General features: G+C 34.4%; 1 long non-coding RNA gene across 1 annotated transcript in view; it reads right to left on the minus strand.

Moving 5' to 3' along the window:
* Positions 1–2,279: 2,279 nt before the first annotated feature.
* Positions 2,280–20,371, minus strand: part of LOC139045257 (uncharacterized) — a 40,328-nt gene continuing 22,236 nt past the window's right edge. The window contains exons 2-3 of the long non-coding RNA XR_011503276.1: positions 16,577–16,764; positions 2,280–4,667 (exon numbers count right to left, since the gene is read on the minus strand). This is a non-coding gene — a long non-coding RNA (uncharacterized lncRNA). The remainder of the gene's footprint in view (positions 4,668–16,576; positions 16,765–20,371) is intronic.

The following is a 20,371-nucleotide window of genomic DNA, read 5'->3' on the forward strand; positions in this document are numbered from 1 at the left end:
GATATCATTTCACTATCTTTTGTCTGCTGAAAAGTTGACTCTCAGTCTACTCTGGCACCTATGAAAGTAATGTGGTTATTTTTCCTGGCTGTTCTTAAAATAATCTCTTAGATTTTGGTTTTTCAGCAATTTTTCTAGCCCATGATGATGGGTAGTTTTTATTGCATATATCCTGCTTGGAGTTCATAATATTTAATACATAATTTCAATTATTGCATTTTTTAGTTGTAGAATTTCCATTTGATTCTATTTTATAGATTCTACTTCTATAGTGAAATTCTCCATTTTGTACCAATTTTTCTTGAACATATTAGTCACAATTCTTTTAAGATTCATATCTGATAAGTCCAATATCTGGGTCATCTGTGTATTTGTTTCTATTATCTGGGGTTTTTTTCTCCTGATTTTCAGTCATTTGGTTCTATCTTCCGGCATGCCTGGTAATTTTTTATTGTATGCTGAACTTTGTATATAAAAGTAATGGAATCTTTCTTTTGCACTGAAGATTTAATTTTTATCTGGTGATAAAGTAAAATATAGGTGGGTTAAGTTGTTTAAATTAAAAATTGAAATAATTTTTGTTTAGATTTCAGTGTTTTTGAAGGCTGACATTTCTAGCATGCTTCTCAACCTACGAAGGATCTTTTACTAGGGCCTCAGTTCATGCGGAAACGTTCTCTTTGGTGGGCACTGAATTTTTCTCTCTGTAACATTGTGAGACTGATAAAGTGTGTTTAATTTTTTAACTCCTTATCAGTTATTTTCTAATATTTTTGTTTTAATTCTGGCCCACACAAGAGTAGCTTAGGAGTTAGGAAATCCCTTAAGGGGAAATTGTACAGAGAATATCAGACTCATTTCTCTGTGATTCTTTTTATTATCTGGGATCTGGAATCTCAAATTTTGGCTGCCTTGGTGGTCTTGAATTTCCAGTTTTTCATCTTGTGAACTCAGTTTGGTTGCTAAAACCTTTTTTTTCTCCCCAAAGCCCAAGTACATAGTTGTATACCCTAGCTGTAAGTCCCTCTAGTTCTTCTATGTGGGATGCTGCCACAGCATGGTCTGATTAGCGGTGTGTAGGTCTGTGCCTAGGATCCGAATGGGTGAACCCTGGGCCATCGAAGTGGAGCATGGGAACCCAACCACTATGCGACTGGGCCACTCCTTGCTAAAACCTTTAAACTGATATTTTCTGTTATCCTCTATGATCAGTGCTCTGAATTACCAAATGTCCCAAGGAGAAAATAGCAGTGGAAATGTATGACTTATTCTGATGCATTTTTCTTCTCTCCTAGGTCTCATTGGTTGTTCTCCAACCCCGCCAATTGGCTGTTTTTGTTTTTGTGTTTTGCATTTTATTGTTGGTTGTTTTTTTTCCATAGTTAGCCTAGGTGGCAGTATTCTGATACAAGCAACTTTGTTATAATCAGAAGCAGAAGTCTGTCAAACGTTTTTTATATGTCATAATTTAGAAGTTGGATTATGGGTTTATGAGTCAGATTGTCATGCTTTGAAGACCAACTTTACTATTTTTCTGACATTTGACTATAAGCAATCTAGTTGCTCACTCTTGGCCTGCTTTCTCATATGTAAAATGGAGATAACAGAGTTTACATGACAGTTGTTGTGAGAAGATATGAGAGTAATATAAGCACTGTGCTAAGCATAGAGCCTGGTACTTGTGAAGCACAAATACAAGTGACAAACATGAATATCAGTCAGGTTCTGCTCTAAAGGTGCTCATCACTCAGCAGAGAGTACAGACATTATATTACTTTTTAAGTGAAACTTTGCCAATGCTTAGCAATTACAACATTTTTTTAGTAATCAAAAAATGTTTAATAGTCTGTGCAAGAATCTACTCAGTGATTGTTGCCAAGTTTACTAAATTGTATTTTTATTATTCTTTTTAAAATCTGGCTTTTTTCTACTGTCCTCTGGCACCTCACCTGTTCTGCAAAATTTCCCTAATATTATCTGTAGTAATATTGTACTGTATATGCTTATTTGGACTCAGTTTGGCATGCAGTTTTATGCTGTTGTCTATTTAACTTGTACTTATATTTTCTCTCCAACAAAATTTTACATCCCTAATGGAAACCATGACTATGGTTGTTATTGTTGATAATATTCCCATGAGCAGACTACTGATTCATCATTGCCATTTAATAATTATTTGTGTAATTGGGGCATGAGTTGAAAGAAAGAAATAGGAAAAAAAGAGATTCCCACTCGAATTTAAAATGAGAAGATATATAGGGATTCACAGTTCTCAAAATTGTGGTTTCAAGAAAATGTTTTATTTCTGTTCTCTTTGGTCACCAGAGAAGTAAAATGTTAAGTCTATTAAAATAGATCACTTATTTTATATATTCCAAAAGATAAAAAATACTTTCAAATTACGTATTTATTAATTTCAGAAACCAATTACAACTTATAATAGGAAACATTAGCCCGTGCTAACATATGAGAACTCTTGCACTATAAAAATTGCATTAAAGTCTTTTGTTACTTGAAAAGAATTGATGTTATTATTTGGTTTTATGATTAAAATTTCCAGGCTCTTTGGTAACTCAGGGAAGGCATAAACTGTGAAAGCCTCTCTTTAAGGGCCTCTTGGCTGCCCTAGGCCAATTAGACCATTCTTAAGACAAGGCCTGGTCTGTTAAACTAAGAGATTTACCTGCTACAGAACCCTGTCTAGCTCTGCCTCAGTTCTTTGTCTAATCCTACTTTTGATGAACTCCATATAAGCATTGAAGCATCTTTCCTTAGACTTTCTACTTTTGACTTTTATTTAGACCTTCCTTGCTTTCAGATTCCCTCCACAGAGGGCTTAATTTCAAGTTTTCTGCTTAAGCTCCCTCTATGGTTCTATTAATTGCCAATATAAAGTTTTTACTAATATAGTGTAATAATTACCCAGAACTCTCTGGAGAAGCTCTTTTTCTCTAGCTTCTAAGGAATACTTTGACCACAACATAGTCTAAAAACCAAACTTTCATTAAAAGAGATGAACCCAGACCTCTCCAAGGGAAAGATATGGGTACTATAAATGGTCATTTAAATGCAGTATACTCTTCTTCTAGGAGTAGTGTTGGATTAGGTTTGATAATCAAAGTCAGGATGCACAATAGATTACCGCCAGCATCAAGTTGGCTTAGATTTAAGAAAGAATACATTACAGAAAGCAATGCAGCATCACAACAGTAGGATTAAACTCCCAGTCACAACTTCCAACGTCCTAACTGTTTCACATTTACGTTACATGTGGTCACGAAAGATGAGGCGAAGCCATCATTCTGGGGGCCTTTCATGTTTTATACCTAGTTAGTCACTTAGCCCCTTCAGGAGTATGTGACTCTCCTATTTCTCCCTATTTCCTGGAGCAACTGTTCCTCATCAATACCTTCTACATATTACCTGATAACAGGTGCTTGGTATAATGCAGAGTCCTTGGCCTAATTTCCACGTATCTTAGATCCAATATAGATAAACTCCTAATAATTAACTGAGTTACAAGGAGAATTATCCAAAGATCAAATCCTCAGGCGTCCTGAGTCCAAAGAAAAGACCACAGAATCAGTTATTAACCACAACTATTCAACAGTGCTTATAAATTTATGAATAATGAATTAATGGAAATAATACCTGCAAATATACCAATTATCTTGCAATTAGTCAACGATATTCAGTGAAGGAAGCATTTATTTATTGCTTGCTATATTTTGGAATTAAATGGGTAGCTAATGCAATGATTTTCATTCTTTTAGGTTGGTAGTGTAAGTCCAAAGTGAATTCTGTTATTAAATGTTAGAATCACTTTTTTTCTCCTTTTGGTGAGGAAGATTGGCCCTGAGCTAACATCTGTTGCCAATCTTCCTCTTCTTTCTTGAGGAAGATTGTCACTGAACTAATATCTGTGCTAATCTTCCTCGATTTTGTATGTGGGACGCCACCACAGCAGGCTTGGTGAGTGCTATGTGGGTGTAGCCTGTGACCCAAACCCAAGAACCCCGGGCTGCTAAAGCAGAGCACAGGAACTTAACCACTACACCACCAGGCTGGCCCCTGGAATCATATTTTTAATGGATTGCTGCAGTGACATTCACATTGCATTATTATGTATATTAGCTGATATTAACACAGAAAATTTTAGACAGAAAATAAGCTGATGTGAATGGGTTTTGTTGTCAATGTCTTTATGTTCAAAATGTTTGTACCAAACCAGGCTCGGAAGGAAGAAAAGCATCTTCTTTACTTTAACTATTGACAAGCATCAATAATGTGAGACCCTCCAGTAAAATATCTGAGCTTAGGTTTTTTAACAAGATCAAAGTAAGCACTGCTATCTGTCAAAAGCATAGTTAACATAAAATATTTCAATACTAATAGCATTTGTAATATGTTTAAATAAGTCATAAATTTTGTTAGTCAAAATATTGAAAACAATAAAGTACCATTCACTAACCAATATATTTATGATACTGTTATTTAAAATTATAAAAATATTTATTGTCCGTTCCGAATCTCTCTTCCATTGCAATCATTCCAAGAAAGTGCCTCTGTACTTGGGTCTAAAGATATCATTATGGATCTCTGAATAATCTGCTTATTATTTGATGAAATTCTTCTGAAAGTCTTCCCAGTATTAAGTTGCAACTGTTCTGTAAGAAGGAATATATAGAAAAGCCAATTAGCTTGTCAGACTCCATAAGCATTTTAAAGCTGGTGTTTAAGAGAGGCCCATGGCTACTTTGATTTTACAAATTTCACTAGGTGATAATTTCCCAGCCATCAGAATTAATGAGAATTCAGGAAATGTCAAACTTCAGGGAATATAAAACTTCACATAACAACATTTTAGAAGAAGCATCTAGTAACCTTCCCAGGTGACAAATCAGGCCTTTCTTTATACATATTATGAGGAGAAAAGAAGGTAGAAGGTGAGGGTAGAGAATGTGGGCAAAGCTGAATCTAAAGCTTCTGGCAGAGTATTTTGATCCTCCACTGCACCTGGTTTGGATCAGTCTAATTTAACTAACTAATCCTTCTTACACATTCTGTAAGAATGGAAGAAATGCTATATCTCTTGTAAGATTTAGTAACTGGGAAGGTAGATAGAAATACAGAGAGAGGAAGTAAGAATGGAGCTTGCCAACTTCACAGTCTAAGATGATGCAGATGTCCATCCATGACCCTTCATAAGCCCTTATTCTAGAAGGTGCTGACCACCCTTTAGAGAATTCAGTTCTCACTGCATTATTCTTTAGGACTAGCATCTGTGAAGGTGATAGTATATTAGAATATTCCCTATAAAAGCGTGGAGGGAAAATATCTCTGGGTTATACAGATTGAATTTTTCCTTTCCCCTAAGAAGTGCATGCCTCACTTAGCTAAAGAGAGAAGCATTCTTTTTTTTGTAGCCATCAGCTCTAATGCCTTTTTGAAGTCTCTTAGAAGTGGTATGTGTATCTTCCAAAGTCACCTGTATGTACCTAGAGTAACACTTTGCACAGCCCCCACCTTTCCCTGTGCCTTCAACCAGAAAACAACAAATCCCGGTAGTAGACGAGTCAAGGGCTTCCAGGCAATGGTGCTTCGTATAGGTTCCCTTTGGAAGGCAGTGTAGTCATTTGTGCCATTGCATGCTTCCCTCAGTACATTTAAAAATTTCTGCTCTATGACCTAGGGGTCTCAACAATAAATTGGCGTGATATCACTTTTCCTGCATTTTTCACACTGCACACAGCCTAAATTAAAAGACTGTGAATCAGGGTCATGGGAGTCTCTTCTTTTACTAGAGCTGTCCACTGGAAGCACTTTCTCCCTCCCTAAAGAGCTTATGCTTTTACCAGCTAAACTTAAAATGGGTCTTTTCCATGTCCATTTCCTGCATATTTTGTTCTTGTTCCAAAGTATTTTTTCTCTGCCTTTCATGTTAGTAAAAAAAAAAAACACTTCATTGTGCCCTAGTGCATATATTAAAATATAAAATAAAAGAGGATTAAACATATAAACGGAAAAGTCAGCAAGCAAATAAAGAGCCTAACACCAAAAAACACAAAAACAGAAAGAAAAACAGTAGGTTAAAAGGTTGCAAAGGAGAAGAATATGGGTTTCTGAAAGGGGTTTAAATGTAAACAGCCCCCTGACCTTGGGTTCAAATATAGAATAAATATAGGGGTTGGACATATTTATTAGGCAGACAATTTGAAAAATTTAATCCTCGGCTAAATTAAAAAACATCCAAGGAAGGCAGTATTTGAATGTCTACCCTCAAGTCCAAGAGGAGGCATCTCTAGGGATTTTCTGGAGAGAAGAAACTCTATTGCAACATTTTCCTGGCCTGAAAGCCTACTTAGGAGGAACTGAACAGGACTCAGCCCCAAGGCCAAATTTCAGGCTCAAGTGGATGGGTTGCCAGGACATCCTACACGCCGGACAAAGGCAGTGAAGCCAAGACTACCCACATTCCCATGCTTTTAAAAACTAGGGAACCTCAAGGGGGTACTTGATTTATGTGGAATAACTGGCCTGCCCAAATAGATTTCAGAAAGAAAACCTTTCCAACACTCTCACCTGGGATTGAAGACTCTGGAAAATGGGGTGGAAGAAGGAAATAGATTAAATTGCTCCTTGGCTAATGCATTAGGACTCTTGGAAAACAGCCTGAGGCTGAGAAAATAATAATAAGTAGCAGTTATTGAGCACTTACTGTGTGCCATGCCATGTAGTTTTACATGTAGAATACCCTCCTATCTGCACAAAACTCCTTCAAGGCATATGCACTTATTACATCAACTTTTATGGGTGGTGAAGCTTAAGCCTAGATTGGTTAACTAACCAATAAACATGCTATGAACATGAAATGAACATCTAGTAAATGGTGGAGCCAGGAATCAAACCTAGATCTGCCTGACTTAGGGCCTGCATTCTTGATGACCTACAGGGTGATGAATGAGCCACTGAAATAAAGAAAATAATGAATTAGGAAGGAAATTTAACAGAGGAATGATTTGTACAATTCTCTACTCAATAAAGCTCATAAGTAAAGGATGTCAAATAAGATTGTTTAGAACTCACGTATAGAACAATAGGAGCTTAGAGGACCTAATGTTGCAGGGCACAATTTGCACATTTACTCAGGTTCTGAAATTTGGAACCTCTATGAATTGTTCCTACTCCTTTGACAACTGTTATCAATCTAATTTATTGATATTAAAATAATGAAAAGTAAAACTTAAAATTAAGTGTCTACAATATGTTGTTTTCTGTACTATTGCTATATGCATTCACAGACATTCTCTTTCTTAATCCAATGCCCAACTCAGTGGTTAGTATCAAATATGCATTCAAAAAGTATTTTTTAAATAATGAGGTAGGTAGTATTTCCCTCGTGTTACAGATGTGACAACTGACACTCAGAGAAAACTTACCAAAGACCACAAGACCTCATGTAGGATTCAAATTTAGTTTTTCTAACTTCGAAACCCATACATTTGGTACAATATCAAAAGCCACAAAATTACAAAATTATGTTGTTATAGAAATGAATAAAGGGAGTGGAAAGGAGATTACACTCCTGCAGGGTCTTAAACATGAGCAAAACCTTTTATGGAACAAAAATTGATTGTATATGGGGATGTGGAATAGTGCAGAGGGAAGCATTCTTGGCCACTGCTTCCAAATTTGTTCAGATAATAGCACATATAATATTTGTATAGCACACTGTGAGAATGAGGAAATAATTCTCAGCTGGAGGCAACTTTCCTGAGAGCTCTAGCCACCACTAGCTCTGACTGACAACCCCATGAGCTGAGGGGATCCTATCTTATCATGCTTTTAATCCATTGGCTGCATACAAATATTCCAGACTTAAAAGTTGAGAAGCTTAGTTCTGGGCATATGAAATAGCAGGCAAAAATGTAGATATGAGAAAATGCATGAAATATTTTTGAAACTTTGAGAAGTTCAGCTTGGTTTAGGAGATACAGTGGGAATAACTTAGAGTCAGATTATGAAGTTTTTTATATGCCAAGTATTGGGATTGTAAAATTACTTAAAAACTGCAAGAAAAAAAAAAAAAAAGCTAAAATAGTACTATAATAGAAAAAAGGATTTTCCTGTTTCAATTTTTTCTTCAATATCATTTTGTATATTTGAAAGTGTATTTATAACTCAGGGTTTCTTGCTGTAGTGCAGTAGTTGGTATTAGACCAAACCTCCCACTGAGATCAACTATTAAAGCAGAATAAAATGAAACAAAATAAAGCAAAAAAGAACAACTACCTAAAATTATTCTCCAATAACTAAGGCAAGAAGGAATTGAGAAATCAAATTCCTGAAGAGAAAGTAAGTGCATTGAAATGAGCCCTACATTTGTCTTCACCTTTTCACCTGGGCTGCCAGTTCCTAGCTGTGAATGTAGACGCTGATCACAAAGCAGCAGCCTAGAAACTGCAGGAAGACAAAAAATTGGACTTCAAGATTACCAGAAAAGCCATAATTTGAGGGGGCCAAAATCAGGGGACTTCAGAGACATAACTCTGATAGTCTACGTATAATTTCTACTCTAAGCATTCACTGACTCGGAAACATGGAGAAACGCTGAGATTCTGCTCAGAAGCTAAATAGTTTACCAGGGATTTTGAAAATCTCACAGTGTTAGAAAGACAAAAAGCAGTGTTCAGATCCCCCAAATAAGAACAGTTCCATTTAAACACGTAAGCTTTTTTTTACATTGAGATTCTTGCAAACATTGCATATGAGGAATAAGAACAAACTAAAAAGAGGCCAGTTTTCCCTGAATGATAATGTTCTGCCTGTACTTAGATGTGTGTTGGAAAACAAATACACTGAATCCTCTTTGGAGGAAGATATCTGGAGCTTCTATGATTTTTTTCTACATACTGTCCAGCATTCAATAAAAACTTATAAAACATGTCAAAAAGACCCCAAATAACCAAAAACAAAGAGAAAACAAATAGGTACAGACATGCAGCTTATTTAAAATTTGGAGACAAACATAAATTTTTAAATAACTGAGATTAATATATTTAATAAAATAGATGATAATTTGAAAAACTTCACCAAATAACATTGTTTTAAAAAGGAATCAAATATACAGCTTAGATAATTGAAATTAAATTAAAAGATGAGTTTAATGGCATCTTAGCAACTGCAAGATACAGGATTAGTGATTGGGCTATAGATTAGTAGAAAATAATTCATAATGTAGCATAAATAAGAGGATGGAAAATAGACCAATCTAAGAAATATATAGATAAACTATTATAATTAATTAAAATTTAGCAATGTTGCTGATTATAAGGTCTATATGGATTAGATTTATATATTAGCTACAAACATTTTAAAAAGTTGAAAGATAAATCAATTTACAATAGTTTAAATTTACGAAATACTTAGGAATTAATCTAATAAAAATTGCAATACCTCTATACAAAAGTGTACTAAACATTACAAGAGAAATCAAAGAAAACCTAAATAAATGGAGGAAAACATTGTGGTCAGAGATTGGAGGATTAAATATTCTTAAGATGCCAATTCTCTCTATTTTTATTTATAGTTCAATACAGTTTTAAAGTCCCAACTTTCTGTGTCAATATTCTTCCACGTTATATGTGTGTCACCACCACAGCTTGGCTGATGAGTGGTATAGGTCTGTGCCTGGGATCCAAACCTGTGAACCCAGGCTGCCAAAGTGGAATGTGCCAAACCTAACCACTGCACCACAGGGCCGGCACCTTCAATTTTTTTTTAACTGACAGGCTGACTCTAAATTTATATGAGAATGCTAAGGACCAAGAGTAATCATGACAATCTTAAGAAAGAACAAATTTGGTTTGTATCACCAGATATCAAGGTTTTTATGAAACTATTATAAGGAAAGAATATGAGATATTGGTATGTGAACAATTTGACCAAAGGAAAAGAATATGGAGTCCACAAGCAGACTCATTTATATATATTCACCTGATTTACAACAAGATTGCCGCTAAAATTTAGTAAGGATAGGATTATCTCTTCAGTAAATAGTACTGAGTCAATTGAATTTTTTATGGAAAAAGTAGTAATTTATTCCTACCTCACACCTCATTTACAGAATTCAGTCCCAATAAATTATAGACCTTAAAGTAAAATGTAAAAAACGTAAGGTCCTACAAGGTCAAAGAATATCAACACGTCCATTTAGAAAGATTCTAAAAAATATTTTTTAAATCATAAAACACTATCTAGAAAGAAAAGGATGAGTAAATTGGACTTTATTAGAATTAAAAAAAATTCTGTTGATTGAAAACACACCATTAAAAGAGTGAAAAGGCAAGCCATACAGTTTAAGATGACATTAGGAACACATATATTTGGCAAAAGACATGTATCCAGAATATATGAAAAATGCCTAAAAAAGTATAAGGAAAAGACAGCCCATTCGATTTTAATGGCCAAGACTTGAACAGGAATTTTGAACAAGAGGATTTCCAGATGTCTGATAAATATACGTAAAGGTGCTCAAACTTATTAATGATCAGAGAAATGCAAATTAAAATCACAGTAAGACAATACTAAGTGTTGGTGAGCCTATAGGACCTTGAACTCCTGTACATTAGTAGTGGGAATATAAATTCTTCTATTTTGGGAAACTGACAGTATCTATAAAGCTTAGTGTATGCATACCTTCTGACCCAACAATTCCACTCCTAGCTATGTAATCAAGAGAAACACATGCCATTTTACACCAAGAGACAGATGTGAGAACATTCACAGCAGCGTTAGTCACAATAGAAAACTGGATACGATTCTCTAGCAACAGTAATTTTTGTACATTTGTGTGATGAGATGATATAGAAGAATAATAAAGAAAAAAATCTACTGCTATATGCAGCAATTAGATGAGTCTCGCTGATAGATGAGCCAAAGAAGCCAGACACCAAAGAATACATATATAATATAACCCCATTTAGTTAAAGTTCAAAACTGGCAAAATGAATCTAGTTGATAGAAGTGAGGATATTGGTTAACATTTGGGGGCATTTTAACCGGTAGGCTTTTAGGAGGAAGGCTTTTTGGATGTTCTGTATCTTCTCTTTTTTCATTTGGTTGTTAGTTACACAAGTATGTTCCCTTTACAAAAATTCATTGAGCTATACATTTCACATGTGTTTACTTTACGGTATGCCAGTTATATTTCAATAAAAAAGTAAAATATCTATATGCATAATATAAATAAATTTTATACATTTTTATTATACATAAATCTAAACCATTCCCTTCTTGGTCAATGTTCTGCCATCACTCCAAACTAAACTGTATAAGGTCATCCTGTCTTCAGTTTCAGCCACCTACTCACATCTCTCTCTCTCCCCTTCTTTGATCCTCACAGGTCATAAAAGCCTGAAAAAATGAGTTTACTTCTTGGGCTGCTGTTTTCACATATGTAAAATATAAAGATTGGGTTACATTACTTCAAACTTTCTTTCCTTTTATTGAACCTTCCTTCATACGACTGCCACTCTAGTCTTTCTCACATATAGCTTTCATTACTCCACTGAACAAAGTCTGACAACATCTTCTTCAATAAATTTAAAATTTTCCACTTGGTTTTGAAGACAAAAACTATTCTGCCTGTCCAATCTTATGTCTTACAGCTCCCAAGAACATCCCTCTCTCCTATCTCATTGGTTCAGAATGCTCAATGCCCTGAGATTCCTACGTATTAAATTCTGTTAGGTCTTTTTCTTCCTCTCTCTTTGATATCTGCTAGCTGTTCGAGTCCACACTCAAGCCTTCCTTCACCTTACTCCTCTAGCCCTCATTGATGTGCCTATTTTCAAGTACTTTGCAGATAGAATGGTGTAATCTTATGCTGTCATACATATGCCTTATACGTGACCATTATATCCTCCCAAGGGGGTATCAGCTCTTCAAGTTGAGGAAATATGGGTTTGCATTCCGTACCACTAATTTAATGTGTGCACTCTCTGAGAAGAAGCAGTTTTTCCCAGTTTTACTGAGATACAATTGACATACAACACTGTGTAAGTTTAGAGTGTACAGCATAATGATTTAACTTACACATATCATGAAAATGGTTAGCATAATGTTTAGTTAATATCCATCACCTCATATAGATACAAAAAAACCCCAAACAAAACAAAACAAAATGTATATAGTTTTTTCCTTGTGATGAGAACTCATAGGATCTACTCTCTTAACAACTTTCATATATATCAGACAGCAGTGTTAACTATAGTCACCATGTTGTATGTTACATCCCTAGTAGCTATTTATCTTATAACTGGAAGTTTGTGCCTTTTGAGCACATTCATCCAGTTTCCCCTTCCCCATCTTTTTATCTGTTTGTGATTCTTCTACTCTAATACACTGTCAGATTCTGGAGGCCAGGCTTCAAATTGCATTCTTCTTTATTTTCTTACAAATTGAGCCTAACGTCCTACACAAAGAAAACCTTCAATATATACTTATTAACTGACTTTTACTGAATCTTTCAAAGAAACAGGCCATATAATATTAGAAACTAACAACACAGAAGTTTCCTTTACTCAAACCCTCTACTCTGTCACACTCTGCATAGGATTCTAACTACTTATCATGTGCTGCCGGGCCCTGTGGGAGCTAGCCCTTGCCTAACCTCCTGGCTTTCTATCCCTAACCATCCCCCCTCCTCCTCTTAGCGGTTAGTCTTCTTTTCCCTCTGCCTGTAATGCTCTTCCCTCAGGTCTTCACAGTACCTAATTTTTCACATTCTTCAAATATTCCCTCCTTAAAGAGGTCATTATCCATCTTATCACTCCATATCCAATATTACCTTTTCTTTTTCTTTGTAACTTCACCTATACTTAACCCAAATATAAAACACTTAAACGTAGAGACTTTGAGTTTCTTATTTTTGGTGTATCTTCAAGCCTTGCACATGTAATATGTTCAATAAATATATATAGAAATAAACAAATAGAGTAAACATTTACAATGACAATTGAAAAAATTCTAATTCAAAGCATAGGTTCAGAGCGAATTAAAGCTGAAGATCCTGAAGGAAAGAGTAATATATCAACCATATGGGAAGAAGACAATCTCAGTATCTGTGAGTATAATTAATAATAATAGAGTGAATGTGACTTGTGGACAAATTGTTCTTATAAAATGATAGGGTAAGTGAAAGTGTTTTAAAACTTCTGAATTCAGCCTAAGTTGAATATTGAGCTATATAGTAAATGATGAATGAAGTTGATTGTCTATATCTAATCTTATTATAAAGAGCATCTAGAGGCCAGATGACTTTAGAATCACGTCATAGACAACTCTTTAATTCTCTAATTTAGGTGGAGACAGGGATCATTATACCATTTAACTGACTTTAAAAGTTGAGGCAGTAAAAACAAATGGCCTGTCTAATATTTCAACATTAGTTTTAGCATCATGTTGAATTTCAGTTCATAGCCACATGTTTGTTCCTGCATTTACTACATAATTTGCCACATAATTTATATTATGAACATAAATTTCAATGTAGTGAGAGAAGCATCACACTCTGCACTTTACAATAGATTTCTCTTCTGTAATCATCCAATTATGGGTAACCAGAAAGGCAATGAATACAGGACTAAGTATTAAATGTGGACATATTCCCCATTAATTTATTCAAAAAGTGTTGTCAGGAGTTGGTTCAGGTTCAAGAGTGGGCTGACTTATGGAAAGACGTGAATTCAAGCCCAAATTAGAATCTTAAAGGAATTATAGTGGGTTTGTGGTGGCAAAGTTGTAGCACATACCAATTAGATGACTCTTGACAAATCACATAGAAACAGTTTATAAAAATTAAATGTAGACAGAAATAATATTAGTGATATATAATCATTTTTCCTCTTGTGTGATACTTCCCATAGATTTATCCCTTTACTTTCATTTATTTTTTATTCATAGATATCCAAAATTCCCCTCTCCCCACCCCCAAGAAAGTTCCAGTCTCAAAGTTGTTAAAGTAAAAACAATTGTTGTTAAAATGGAAAATAGAAGCAATTTTTATCATGGGCCTACCACAGTTTGGCTCAGGTCTTCCAGTCTCTGCTCTAGTGAGAATGAAGCCAGACCACACACTGAGGCTGAATTACAACACTTCACAAAGAAGAAAAATACTAATGGAAAAAATCAAATGGGTTTCCAAATAGGAGGTGGTAGACAGTGCAGAAACCTCTTAGAACAGCTCTTACTACAGCTAAACTCTGAATCCAAGGCCTCAACACTCAATCATGAGCTTGCATTCCTATTTCACTGTGGCTGTAGGACAGGAAATGTCCATGCAACTACATGTTGTACTAGAGTCTATCAGCTTGAATGGAAATGCAGTTTTAGAGCCTTTTACCCCAGTCCCTACTTTTTGCAAACTCATCCTGTCATTTACAAAAATAAAAATGAAAGGTGCATGGGATATTTTGTTCTGTAAAATTATTTCAGCAAGTGAATGAATAAATTAGGGGGTGAATAATTGGAAGGAAGACTTTAAATTGATAGTGACAGAGAAAACTAACTTCTACAATCTTGGGCACAAAGGCAGCTTCCTAAGTCCTCAAATCCAAGTAAGTGTTGATAAATCAAATTGTAGGAAGAGGAGGGGTGAAGATGTGTGTTAGGGAAAACTCAGAAAAGGTAATTGATTCCTTCTGGAATGTTCCCCATCTCTTATCTCCAGCCTAGTCACTTAGGATACAGTAGCCAGCAGAAGAAAATACTGCCCCTTCCTTCAGAAAGACAAATATAAATTTAAAAAGAGCCACACAGATGCAAAATTAGAACTGCTGTGAGTGCTAGAAAAGAGAGATACATGTTAATATGAGAGCGTATAAAATGTATGACTTGACTAGGGATTCAGAGAAGGCTTTTCTGAAGAAATATGATGGAGCTGACCTATACTGTAGGCACATCAATCTCAGAATCACGAGGAAGTTCATATCCTGAACACAGCCAGGCTGAGAAGGGCTTCCCAACATTATAACTTGGTTAGACCTGGGAAGGTTAGGGTCATTTGGCCAGACATATATGTTTCCATGGCTCTTTCACAAATATTATGCAAACTTCTGAAAATCTGGACCTAACTTAGCATTTAAGGAGTCCTTTGGGGAAGAGTACAAATAGGAGCTGAGGAGATGCTATAAATCTAAATCAAAAAAATAAATAAATAAAAGGGAAAAAATAGAGGAAAGAAGCAATAGGGAAGAAAATGAACATTTTTAAGCAGCAAGTAGAAACTAGGTGTTGGGTATAAGTTATTTCATTCAATCTCCCCCAAATACTATGGGCATTTAGTGTAATTATCCCCATTTTATACGTGTGGAAACTGAGGCTTCCAAGAGTTAAGTAATTTAGTGACTATGATAAATCAGGTAATAGATATGCTGGGATTTGAACACAGGACTCTTGCTTCAGAACCATGCTCTTGTTTTTTCCATGCACAGTGCTTCTTCTCTAGAGAAATCTCACTAGGCCTTAGGAGTAGATTAGATGTGTCATTCTAAACTCTATGTTTAACCCTATTTAAATAAAGGGAAATGCTCCTGAGAACTCAACCCAATTGCCTTATCCCAAGAGAGAAATCCCAGAGATTTGCCTTAACTCTGTGTGTCTTTGATAACTATTGTTTCTGTCAACCTAGTCATGCCCTGACCTTTCTCTTGTGAAAGTAGATTGTGCCCTCCCCTAACTACGGAGATAGACCTATAACCCAGGCTGGAATAATAACACTTTCCTATCCTCCAGCTATTTTATATGGAAATGGCCTAGAATAACCAAAACAACTTTTGAAAACAATGATATAGTTGAAGGACTAACACTTGATTTCAAGACTTACTAGAAAGCTATAGTAAACAAGGCAGTGTGGTACTGGCATCAAAATAGACAGACCAATTAAATATAATACAGTCCAGAAATAGAACCACACATATATGATAATTGATTTTTAGAAAAAGTGCAAAACAATTCAATGGAAAAAGTAAACGCAAATGGTGTTAGAATAATTGGCTGTAATTATGCAAAATGTAAACTTCAATCCATACCCCACATCATATATATAAATGAATTCAATATGGGTCCTAAAACTAAATGGGAACCTAAAAATATAAAACTTTGAGAACAAAACATAGGAGAAAAGCTTTATGACATTGGATTAGGCAAATATTTCTTAGATATGGCACTATTGCAGGAGGTCGATAATGCTATTTCATTATGATTTTAATTTTCATTTCCTTATTGGCATGATGTTAAGTATCTTTTGTCATTTTTATATCTTCAGAGAAATGTCTTTTCAAATTTTCAGCCCATTTTTAAAATTTTATTTTGTCTTATTGAATTGTGTGTTCTTTACATATTCCAGATACAAGACATTTATCAGACAATTGTTTTGCAAATATTTTTCTCAGTTTGTGGCTTATCTTTTCATTTATAAAAAGTAATTTCCTTCTAAAAGTTTTTAATTTGATGAAGTTTATTTTGTGTTTTTTTAATAGATTAACTTTATATATTTTAAAAAATCTCTGCTTACCTGAGGTTACGATGATTTACACTGTTTTGTTCCACTAGTTATATAGCTTTCACTCTTACATTTAGGTCTCTAATCTTCTTGAAACGTAGGGTAAAGGTTCAGGGTCACATTTTTCTGTATGAACATTCAGTTCTTCCATCATCTGTTGTTGAAAAATCTGTCCTTCACCCATTGACTTATCTTGACACCTTTGACAAAAAATCAATTGTTCATATATGCATTTCTAGACTCCATATTCTCTTTCACTGATCTATTTACACATCCTTAATACCAATATCACAATGTCTGGATTATTCTAGCTTTATTAAGTTTTGAATTCTGGTAGTGTGTTAACTGTAGCTTTTACACCTACTTCAAAATTAATTAGCATATTCTATGCCCTTTGAATTTCCATATAAGTTTTAGAGTCAACTTGTACATTTCTAAAGAAAAGGCTCTCCCTTTGTACAGCTTCCTTTTCTTTCTTATTCTGACTCACAGATTCCAGCTACCTTGGCTTCCCCAAATCCTGATGTCTGTCTTTTTAAATCTGCAAATCCACGAGGCCACCAGGCTCCATTTAGGCTCATCCTTCCTACCCTGCGGCCTGGAAATTGCTTCTAGGAAGTACACTGGAGTATTTATGGGGCTGACCTTGTTTGTTTCCCTTTTCTCAGGGATCCCAGGCCTCTGCTGCCTTTTGTTGAATGTCTGGAAACAATTGTTACAAATATTTTGTCCAGTTCTCTGTTTAGGTTGAGAAGGCAATGCCTGTAGCAGTTAATCCTTCGTGGGCAGAAGCAGAATTCCTGTCAGTCATTTTAATTTTAGTTCTTCTAGTGGATGTGTAATGTATCTTATTGTGATTTCAATGACTCATGATCTTGAACAACTTGTCGTGTGCTGTTGGTCTTTCACATATCTTCGTTTATGAAAAGTTTATCAAACATTTTGCTCATTTAAATGTGCTTGTCTCCTTGTTAAGTTATAGGAATTCTTATATATTCTAGAAATCAGTCCTTTGTCAGAAATATATATTGTGAATATTTTCTCCAAATCTTTATCTTTCTTAATCACGTCTTTTGAAAGACAGAAGTTTTTAATTCAATAAAATTCAATTATTGATTTTCTTCTTTTATGATCCATACTTTTTGAGTCCAAGAGATCTTTGCCTACCCCAATGTCACAAAGATTTTCTCCTATCTTACTTTTCTAGAGGTTTTATGGTTTTGACTTCTACAGTATATCTATGATCAATTTGAAATTAATTTTGCATGTATAGTATAGGGTAAGGGTTAAGGTATATATTTTTTCAAATGGATATCTAGTGGTACCTGCACCATTTGTTGGAAAGAAAATTTTTTCCCATTTAACTACCCTGACATATTTGTTAACATTAATTAACCATATATGTGTGTTTGTTTACTTTGGGGCACTATTTTTTCTTCCGTGATTTATATATTTGTTTATACTTGAAGATAGGTGGTTTAAGTCCTCCAGCTGTGTTCTTTTTCAAAATTGTTTTGGCTTGAAGAAAGGATCAAAAGTTCACAGGAACCTGAGGTCATGTCCAATGGTAAAGAAGGAAAAAATTGAGAAAAAACTGAAAGAATTATAGTGCTGAATTTTGACCCACAAAATAAAATAAATATTTATGTATCCATACTAATGTAAATAAACAATTTTTAAAAATGAATATATGAAGAGAAAGGACAGCTCCTCCATTCAGAGATTTCCAGATAATAATTATAGAAGGAATGAAGGAAATTCTAAGTTTTGCCATAAATGAGAGTTGAACTGCATTATCTATTGAGGTCATCATGTGGTATTCTTTTTAGGTTTGTGAATGTGCTGAATTAAATTGTTGATTATTAATTTTAAAAATCAATAAAAATTATATAATAAATATTTATGTATTTGTAAAATAGAAATATGTTAATATTATTTATAAATGTTTATTTATGTTGTTTAATAGTATAATAATAATTATATTAATGATATAAGGTTATATATATTCTTGATGTCATAACTTCATAGTTAGGAAATTTTCCTCTTTATTATGGTAATAATCTTTGATTAAATTCTGATTTGTCTGATTTAATCATAACTATTCCCACTTTCTGTTGATTAGAGTTTAAATGTTACACATCACTCCATCCTTATACTTTATATTATCCTTTTTTTTTTTTTGGAAGATTAGCCCTGAGCTAACATCTGTGCCCATCTTCCTCTACTTTATATGTGGGATGCCTGCCATAGCATGGCTTGAGAAGCATTACCTAGGTCCGAACCTGAGATCCAAATCTGCAAACCCTGGGCCACAGAAGCAGAATGTGCAAACTTAACCACTGCACCACCAGGCTGGCCCCATACTATTCTTTTTTTAAAAAAATTCTAAATGGGTTTCTTGTAGACAGCATATAGTTGTATTTTGCTTATTATATCCAATCTGACATCTCGGTCTTTTAATGGGGTTGTTTAATCCATTAATATTTAATGTAATTATCAATATGTTTGAATATAAATCTACCATCTTTCTAGTTCAACATGATCCATTCACATTTTGTTCCTTTTTTCTCCTTTCCCAAATTCTTTTGAATTATGTATTTTTCATACTCTATTTTATTTCTATTATTGCCTTATTACATATACCATATTTTTTAAAAATTGTGTTGGCTTGTCCTAGGGTTTCAACTGTATAAATTTAACATACCATAAGATAACCTTAGATGGTCTTACACCAATTCATGTATATACAAGAATCTTGCTATTAAATACTTTTATTTCTCCTTTCATTCTTTATCCAATTATTTTCTTACATTTTTTCCTACATGTGCTATAATCCCACAATTCATTATTAATTTTATTTTGAAAGAGTTAATTATCCTTTTTTTTTTTTTTTGAGGAAGATTAGCCCTGAGCTAACTGCCACCAATCTTCCTCTTTTTGCTGAGGAAGGTTGGCCCTGAGCTAACATCCATGCCCATCTTCCTCTACTTTATACGTGGGACGCCTACCACAGCATGGCTTGTCAAGCGGTGCCATGTCCGCACCCGGGAACTGAACCAGCAAGCCCTGGACCGCCGAAGTGGAACATGCACACTTAACCTCTGCACCACCAGGCCGGCCCCGAGTCAATTATCTTTTAAAGAAATTACCAATATGAAAAAATATTCTATGTCTACCCATGTATTTACCATTTCCAATATTCCTACTCCTATTTGTAGATCTAAGTTTTTGTCTGTATATTTTTTTCTCTTGCCAGAGAACTTTCTTTAACATATCTTGTAGTGCAGATATTCTGGTGACAAATTATCTGTCTTTTTTAATCCTTTTTTATTTTGTCTTCATTTTTAAAAGATGTTTTCATTGTGTTTACCATAGTCTTTTTCAGTACAGGCATACCTCAGAGACATTGCAAGTTTGGTTCCAGACCGCAAAAATAAAGCAAATATCACTTTATTATGAGTAACACAAATTTTTTGTTTTCCCAATGCCTGTAAAATTTATGTTTACACTATACTGTAGTCTATTTTGTGTGCAATAGCATTATGTTTAAAAAATAAAGTACATACGTTAATTTAAAAATACTTTATTGGTAAAAAACTCTATCATCTTAGCCTTCAGCAAGTCGTAATCTTTTTTACTGGTGGGTATCTTGTAAAAGACACATCATCTGTGAAGCACAATAAAGCAAAGCACAATAAAATGAGGTACACCTGTTAAGAATATCATTTTCTACTGTCTTAATAAATTGCTTAAGAGAAGTCTGCTGTCACACTTATTTTGTTCCTTTGTGTATAATGTGGACTTTTT

Source organism: Equus asinus, chromosome 1 (genome assembly GCF_041296235.1).
Source record: "Equus asinus isolate D_3611 breed Donkey chromosome 1, EquAss-T2T_v2, whole genome shotgun sequence".
NCBI classification, from domain to species: domain Eukaryota; kingdom Metazoa; phylum Chordata; class Mammalia; order Perissodactyla; family Equidae; genus Equus; species Equus asinus.